Raw genomic sequence first — 9,620 nt, 5'->3', positions numbered from 1 at the left:
TCGTTACCTTTTTCTAGACTCTTCCGACCGCGCTTTCTTCGTTTTTTCCTCCATTCTGAAAACGCAGGTCCGATATTTACTCGTGTCCGACTCCTCGCTCGGTCAGTCTGCCATTTCCTCTTTCTCTGTTCCTCCGACAATGCTTTTCTAGCTTTCTGCTTCTTATATGCCGGCTTTGCCATGGGACGATAGTTGTTCTTATAGCTTGCCGGATCTGGATGGGGGCGTGTACGCGTGTATGTGTGCAGTGACGTAAAGCAATTTGTTATACGCGAGAGTTGAAATCACGCGATACTTCCTGACGCTGTGGCCGGCGACTGTCCGGACCAAAGTTGCAAGTGCGTTTTTTCCACTCACAGGCACCAGAGGGGGGCGAGATGGCCACCATTCAACCCGAAAAGAGTCATATAACCATTCCAATAACTCCGAAGCTGTTCAGTTAAGCTAAAAAAACTGCATAGTTCTGCTTTAAGTCGATGGAGTTGGACAAAAACTACGATAAAACCTGTTGGAGAGCATATCAGTGAACACCCCAGACCACTCGGTGAGTTTCACGTCTTTGTAAACTAAAGTTTAATGTGTTTTATGAAGTGGGGGGGGTGCTAACACAGAAACCGAAAATTCTCGGGACCGCAGCATTTGTCCAAATTTCGTGACTCTCCTGTTCGAACTCGTTCATCAAAATGAACAAATCTTTTTTCACTCGAAAAAAGACTCGTTCAAAATTAACAAATCTTTTTTCGAGTCATTACTTCCGTTGAATGAACGAAATGACTCGAAACAAGATTAGTTCATTTTGATGAACGAGTTCGAACAGGAGAGTCACGAACGTGCATCACAGAGCAAGGCGAGCATTTGTGCTTATAAAACTTAAAAAAATTTATTTATTTTTTAAATGACCGATCGTTTCGCAAGATAAGACCCTTATGCATCGTCTGGTGTCGTTTAAAGCCCTTTGAAGCTGCACTGAAACTGTCATTTGGACCTTGGACCGTTTGGTACCCAATGAAGTCCATTATATGGAGAAAAATCCTATGTTTTCATCAAAAACCTTAATTTCTTTTCGACTGAAGAAAGAAAGACATGGACATCTTGGATGACATGGGGGTGAGTAAATTATCAGCAAAAGTTTTTTTTAAAAGTGAACTACTCCTTTAATTACTCTTCGACAGAGATGCCATAGACATATACTGAGAAAAACTGCAAAAACTGAAGTTCAAAGATAAAATTGTAAATTCGCCTGGGCTTGTTTCTCTTCACCTTTCTACTTCATATCAGTTTTATTGAAAGGCCATTATGACATTTTTTACACTTCAGTATTACAACTGGCTATTATATTATCTTAAATACTGGAAGTAGCCAACAGTTTAGTAAAAATATGCTGTTAAGATCTGAAGTGTACACTACAAGTGTTTAAAGCGCCTCCGAAATAAAATGGGGGGGAAAAAAAACATTTTTATAGGGCTGGGATTCGTTTCCAAAAAGAACCGATTCCATTCTTGAGAATCGAGTCCTTAGAAGACCCCATTAAATTCAACAGCAGTGAAATTTCAATAATTCGTGGATTTGTGCTTAGAAAATGTTATATTTGGTTTAACTAATATCCCCTCAAACAACATACTATAAATTAAATTTTAATTTTTCCTAAATTCCATAGCCTATACATAAATGTATGTACTGAAAAACCCCACCTTTGTTTTTGGTTCTTGAAAAAGAAATGCAAATATATATCAAGACTATTTTTCATTCACACACTAAGCAAGTAATTAAAACGGTTTCTGTTTGTGAATCGTTAGATGTATTTATATAATGTTTAGCCTCCCCCTGGCTGGCTGTTTTTCTGTGTATATATGTATTATTGAACTGTTCTGACTGTACATTGAGTGTTTGTTTGAAGTGCAATAAAACAGTAGTTGTGTTCAGTGTCCAGCTGGTGTCAGTGTGGCTCTGTCTGACTCAGTCTCTCAATATAATCTGTTTAAAACCATAAACTGTTTTATGCGGTTTACTGAAACTCAAACACATGCATCCATATCGACAATGCCACTTCTCAGCTCTCCTCTGTTTTCTTTGAGGCTTGTTTTGTGAAATGCATTTGTTATATTTTAATGGCAGCAGAACATCAGTGTTCTTTCTTAACTCAAATACACTGAAGTATTTATGATTATATATAGCTGCTGTTGCACGTGATATAATCTGCAGGGATATTATTATACAACAGGAATTGCATTTCAATAAAATTCAATCACTTTTAAATGTGACATTTAAGTAGCTATTATATTTAAAGTTCAAGATCATCCATTGACCTTTTGCACAATGTCACAATATCACATCATTAGACGGGAGTTTTGGATAAGTGCATGAAATGGGTTTAACAGGCTGGAATAATATACATTTTGAAAGGACGATTTTTCCTGAACACTAGAATATATACAACTAACAAAAAAAGTTGCATGTAATTATAAAAAATCCCTGAAAAGTCTACACATTAGACAGCAACAAACATTCAAAATTTCATCAGAAATTAAAAACATTAAAATATTGACCCTGTTAGACATTTATTTAAGAGCCGATAAATGTTTAATTAACAAAAAATGTATGTAATTTAAAAAACGTAAAAACTTTTGTTTGTGTTTTCCATTATGATTAATTTCATATATTTAGCTATAATATTTAGGCGAAATAAGTCTTGTTTTCTGAACTCCAAACAGCCTATTACTGACGCAATGTTAATAAACCATCAGGAGGCTTGTTTTTTGTGTTTATAAAACACAGACACAGCTCGACATTTATTTTAAGAATTAATTTGAATCTGACAGAATAAGAAGCTTCGCTCTGGTCCCTGAAGTGTCAATCAATAATCTGACGGATCGGCTCTGTCTGATTTATTATCTGTTCACAAGACCTCTATTCCCTTCTGCTCGTGTCTTCTGGCTTTCATATTCTCTCTGCAGCAGTGTGTGTGTGTGTGTGTGTGTGTGTGTGTGTGTGTGTGTGTGTGTGTGTGTGTGTGTGTGTGTGTGTGTGTGTGTGTGTGTGTGTGTGTGTGTGTCTGTGTGTGGAGACTGCTTCTGGCTTTGGCTGTTTGTTCACTATAAAACAACATGACTCATCACACATTCAGTGCTCTCTCACACACACACACACACACACACACACACACACACACACACACACACACACACACACACACACACACACACACACACACACACACGAGCATGTAACTCTAAAAAACATCTTCTCCTTTTCCTATGGCAAGCCGTTTTCATTTTTAATCATTCCCAGAATATGAATTCTTGATATAACATTCCAGAAATACAATTCTCATCATTTATTTATATCAGTTAGTAGTTACTAGTGCAAATGTTCTTGATATCAGCGATTGAATTGCTAGTAAAAATGTTTATTTTGTGTTTACAATAATTTGATTGTCACTAGTGTGTTCATTTCGGATCTCACGAATGTGATTATTATTAAGAAAGGCATTTTAGATTTCTGAAATTACTCACCTAATTATTGAAATCAGAAATACTTTTACAGATATCAAGAATTAACACTTCAACTAGTGATAATCGGATTCTTGATATCACGAATTTATATTTTTACTAGTAACAAAGTAATTATTGATATAAAAAAATAGGATTTTATTCGATATGTGAAACTGGAATTTAGTAAGAAATCAATTCTTGATATCAAACATTGAATTTGAATGGCATATGAAATTTAACTGTAGTGAAAATACAATTACAGACATCAAAGAATTATAGTTTTTACTAGATTAAATTTAATTCTTGATATCAATAATTCCTATTTCTGTGAGTGATGACGTCATCGTGGATATTTAAAAATAAATAAATCACATTTTTACAAGTGGAAAAATAATTCCTGATATCAAGAATAAGCATTTTAATTAGTAAATACTGAATGGTTAATGCCAAGAGTTTATATCCTGGGAATGATTAAAATTGAACACGGCTTGCCATATTCTTGTGAAAGTGCGTATCTATAGCACGAATTGTATTTATTGTGCAATTTAGACCAAAAAAAAAATGTTTTCGCGTGCATATGATACGCACTTTACGGTACACACACGTAAGCTGCTCCACACCCCTAATCATACCCAAGGGGTTTACACTGCGTTTATCATATGCACGTACACATATATTTTTTTGCGTATAAATCGCATGATAAATACAATTCGTGCTATAGATAACCAACGCATTTTCTTGAGATCGTGTTGTATTTTCCATTAAATGCCCGTTTGAAAAAGAGTTGCATGGACAGATTTTAAAGAGCTCCCAAACGCAGTCCTGCTGGATGTGCCCGACACACAACCGTTCTCATGTCCTGTCAAAACACAAACTTATTTCAAATACACAAACCCAGATGTGTTTAAGGCTGAGAGGACGCGGTCACGGGGTGAACCAGAGAGACGGAAGCCGCACTGGCACGCGTTGCCAATTAAAGCGAACGCGAATGCTACACTCGAGTGCGCCTGTGAACGGGATAATAGGCCTCAGTCTGAAGCTCAATCGATGAAACCTGTCTCTCTCTCTGCGCTACACACACCTCCTACTGCTGCTGTCAGAGCAGAACATGTCAGCTGGGGTGTGTGTGTGTGTGTGCGCGCGCAGAACATTCACGCAGAAATATCCAATTACAAATAACTTTTAAAAAATTAAGAATAACTGCATTTTTAGTCTATATAGCGATGAGAAGTTATCTATGCTGTTCTGGCCACCAGCGACTATAGGTAAACACACCAGTGCTGACTTTAACTCTGTACAATTACACAAATATACACATTATGTCATGCCATGCACTCCAATTCATGCAAGTTTGTGCATTTATCAAACCATTTATTGGCATTTTTACCAACATAATATGGTCATAACTAGAGCTGCACAATTCTGGATGAATTGAGAATCACGATTTAAAATAGAGATCATGATTCTGAACAGACAACTAAAAAAATAATAGCTATGTGATTAAGAGGTTGACAAAATAGTAATTGCTGCAGTCTATTGGGAAAAAAATATTATTTTTTTAAAAAGAATCAGGTTGAGTGAATGATTCAATGACTCACTCATAAAGACTTCACTTGTTTCATTGCTGGATGAATCAGTGTTTTTGAACAAATCTCTTGAGTGAATGATTCAATAAAAATATGATTTCCTCTATTTTGATCACTACTGTATACATCAGTGTTTATATCCGAACTATAAACTTTTATCCCAGTTCTTCTGTGATGATTTAAATGAGTGTAAGGCAGAAATAATGATACTGTGTGATTGTGAAGCTGTTTCATATCTATACATGACAACGGCTCTCTCAGGCTCAGAACACAGATCTGAATGTTCGCCGTGATCGTTCTTGTCAAAGGTTTAATATATAGAGCCGAATCACCGTCATTTAGGAATAAGATCAAGATTGAACAATTATCTAGTCATAACAGTGAAGTTATAATCTTCTGCACCATTACAACCAGAGTGATGTTCATTTAAAACATGACTTATTGCGTTATATTTTCATATGCAAAGTTTTATTCCTACGCTTTAAGAGGTGTCTTGTGGCAGTGAGTGTGTGTGTGTGTGTGTGTGTGTGTGTGTGTGTGTGTGTCAGGGGTCACAGTGGAGAGAGATGTGTGTGTCAGTGGTGCTGGTTGACAGTCACCAGTAAGGTTGAAGCTAATCTGTGCCATCAGCTGTCTATTCGCTGGATATCCACACACACACACACACACACACACACACACACACACACACACACACACACACACACACACACACACACACACACACACACACACACACACACACACACACACACACCGCTGGCAATGTCAGCTTGTCAGCCCACATATGCTCGTCTGTATGAAAGAGAGCCTCCGTCTTTTTCCTGTCGTCCTCTACTCTCGTCTCTCAGTGCCCTAACCTCATTTCTCTTTCTCTTTCTCTTTCTCTGCCACCACGACTGCATCAAAACATGTTTCATCCAGGCCATTTTTTCAAAGCCTCTCCATTTTCTGGAAAATCTATACTTTTCAATTTTACTCATTCTGCTCTTCTCTAAGAACATTTGCTCTGACTACCAATGCTGGAGGATCAATATCTCTGACGTTCTTTGTATTTTAGATGACTGGAGAGTACACATCCTATAAAGACAAATATTGGGTCACACTTCATATTAGGAATCTATACTTACTTGTGTCAAAAAATAATAAACAACATTGTACCAAATAATTATTATGCTGCATTGTAAAACACTTTTGCTGGTGGATATGAGTAAAGTTAGAACAGGTTTGGTGGTATGGGAAAGTTTAAGGGGTCAACAGTGTAATTATTATAGAAATTAATTACAGCTGTAATTATATGCAGGTATTTTAATATAAGTTCAATATAAAACTTTGTTATATGACTCACTGAGTGATAATTCAAATAATAATAAGATATGTTGGACTGTTGGGAAACACTATTTAAAACTAACATGTAAGAATCAATAAATTATGAACAATTTACTGCCATTTTGTGAATAATATGTGATCATGCAATCAATAAAAAGAAATTGTAGTCTGATTATGAGTATTTTAAAATGCAATATAATCAAAATAGTATTTATCTCTAAAATCTGATTACTTCATCCAGATAACATATAATCAGTTTCTCCCCAGCACAGCTAACTGACATTCTGTTTTGTAGGTTGATATTTTAAATTGTAAAATAGTTAAAATACTTTTTCAAATCTTAATATTGACTGGCATTAGTTTTGTTTCTCCATATTTTATGACAGCTCAGGGATCAAGATCATACATCTGTCCATCAGCCCATCAGAACATGCTTTTTTGATCAGCAAACGCAATTCAGATTCAAAATGCATTTGAACCGCTGTTTAATATGTCAGTCCATGCTTTACTCAGCGGACAGTCTTGCATTGATTGCACATTGACTGCAAATATTGTACGGGAATCAGTCATAGCATAGTGTGATCTGACCACACTTAGCAGTATTTTCACATGCTATTGTTAGAAATAGTATGCATTATGCAGCAAATGGCACACAGATATTCCACACATACAGTATCCTTTGTCTTGTGTACAATCCTGTGGCATATAAAGTATACGCTGTGACTGACCCTGCTGGGTAAAGCACTTAGATATGGACATGCTAATATCATATCACAATACACCATCACTGCACCGTTTGCTGCATGAAAAGTGTATTGTAGAAAGAAGCTCACTTTTTTATGGAAGCTTCTTTCTGCCACAGAATAAAACATTTTAAAAGAAAATTGGGAATTTTTATCTCACAAATGCAAGTTTACATTTCGCAATTCTGACTTTATTTCTCACAATTGGGAGATATAAGTTAGCATTGCGAAATAGAACTCATAATTCGTACTTTTTTATATCTTGCAATTCTGACATCTTTTCTCAGAATTGTGAAATATAAACTCTCAATTGCGAGTTAACGTCCAATGCTAAGGGAAAAAAGACTTCTGATAATTCTGACTTTAAATCTCGCAATTCTGACTTTAAATCTCGCAAATCTGACTTTATATCACGCAATTCTGACTTTATATCACGCAATTCTGACTTTATATCTCTCAATTCTGACTTTATATCACGCAATTCTGACTTTATATCACGCAATTCTGACTTTATATCACGCAATTCTGACTTTATATCACGCAATTCTGACTTTATATCACGCAATTCTGACTTTATATCACGCATTTCTGACTTTATATCACGAATTTCTGACTTTATATCACGAAATTCTGACTTTATATCACGCAATTCTGACTTTAAATCACGCAATTCTGACTTTATGTCACGCATTTCTGACTTTATATCACGCAATTCTGACTTTATATCACGCATTTCTGACTTTATATCACGCAATTCTGACTTTATATCACGCAATTCTGACTTTACATCTCTCAATTCTGACTTTATATCACGCAATTCTGACTTTATACCACGCATTTCTGACTTTAAATCACGCAATTCTGACTTTATATCACGCAATTCTGACTTTACATCACGCAATTCTGACTTTAAATCACGCAATTCTGACTTTATATCACGCAATTCTGACTTTATATCACGCATTTCTGACTTTATATCACGCAATTCTGACTTTAAATCACGCAATTCTGACTTTATATAACGCAATTCTGACTTTATATCACGCAATTCTGACTTTACATCACGCAATTCTGACTTTACATCACGCAATTCTGACTTTACATCACGCAATTCTGACTTTAAATCACGCAATTCTGACTTTATATCACGCAATTCTGACTTTAAATCACGCAATTCTGAATTTAAATCATGCAAATCTGACTTTATATCATGCAATTCTGACTTTATATCACGCAATTCTGACTTTAAATCACGCAATTCTGACTTTATATCACGCAATTCTGACTTTACATCACGCAATTCTGACTTTACATCGCGCAATTCTGACTTTAAATCACGCAATTCTGACTTTATATCACGCAATTCTGACTTTAAATCACGCAATTCTGAATTTAAATCATGCAAATCTGACTTTATATCATGCAATTCTGACTTTATATCACACAATTCTGACTTTATATCATGCAATTCTGACTTTATATCACGCAATTCTGATTTAATATCACTCAATTCTGACTTTAAATCATGCAATTCTGACTTTAATCATGCAATTCTGACTTTATATCATGCAATTCTGACTTTATATCACGCAATTCTGACTTTAAATCATGCAATTCTGACTTTATAACATGCAATTCTGACTTTAAATCACGCAGTTCTGACTTTATATCACGCAATTCTGACTTTATATCACGCAATTCTGACTTTATATCATGCAATTCTGACTTTATATCACGCAATTCTGACTGTATATCACGCAATTCTGACTTTAAATCATGAAATTCTGACTTTATAACACACAATTCTGACTTTATATCACGCAATTCGGACTTTATATCACGCAATTCTGATTTTATATCACACAATTGCGAATTTATATCACGCAATTCTGACTATATCACGCAATTCTGACTTTATATCACACAATTGCGACTTTATATCACGCAATTCTGACTTTATATCACAAAATTCTGACTTTATATCACGCAATTCTGACTTTATATCACGCAATTCTGACTTTATATCACGCAATTCTGACTTTATATCTCGCAATTCTGACTGTATATCTCGCAATTCTGATTTTATATCACGCAATTCTGACTTTATATCACGCAATTCTGACTTTATATCATGCAATTCTGACTTTATATCACTCAATTCTGACTTTAAATCACGCATTTCTGAATTTAAATCATGCAAATCTGACTTTATATCATGCAATTCTGACTTTCTATCACGCAATTCTGACTTTATATCATGCAATTCTGACTTTATATCACGCAATTCTGATTTAATATCACTCAATTCTGACTTTAAATCATGCAATTCTGACTTTAATCATGCAATTCTGACTTTATATCATGCAATTCTGACTTTATATCACGCAATTCTGACTTTAAATCATGCAATTCTGACTTTATAACATGCAATTCTGACTTTAAATCACGCAATTCTGACTTTATATCACGCA

Source organism: Siphateles boraxobius, unplaced genomic scaffold (genome assembly GCF_051911475.1).
Source record: "Siphateles boraxobius isolate OS27281-9 unplaced genomic scaffold, OSU_SipBor_1 48, whole genome shotgun sequence".
Taxonomy (NCBI): domain Eukaryota; kingdom Metazoa; phylum Chordata; class Actinopteri; order Cypriniformes; family Leuciscidae; genus Siphateles; species Siphateles boraxobius.
The sequence above is the reverse complement of the archived record's forward strand: the minus strand, read 5'-3'. Positions refer to the sequence as shown.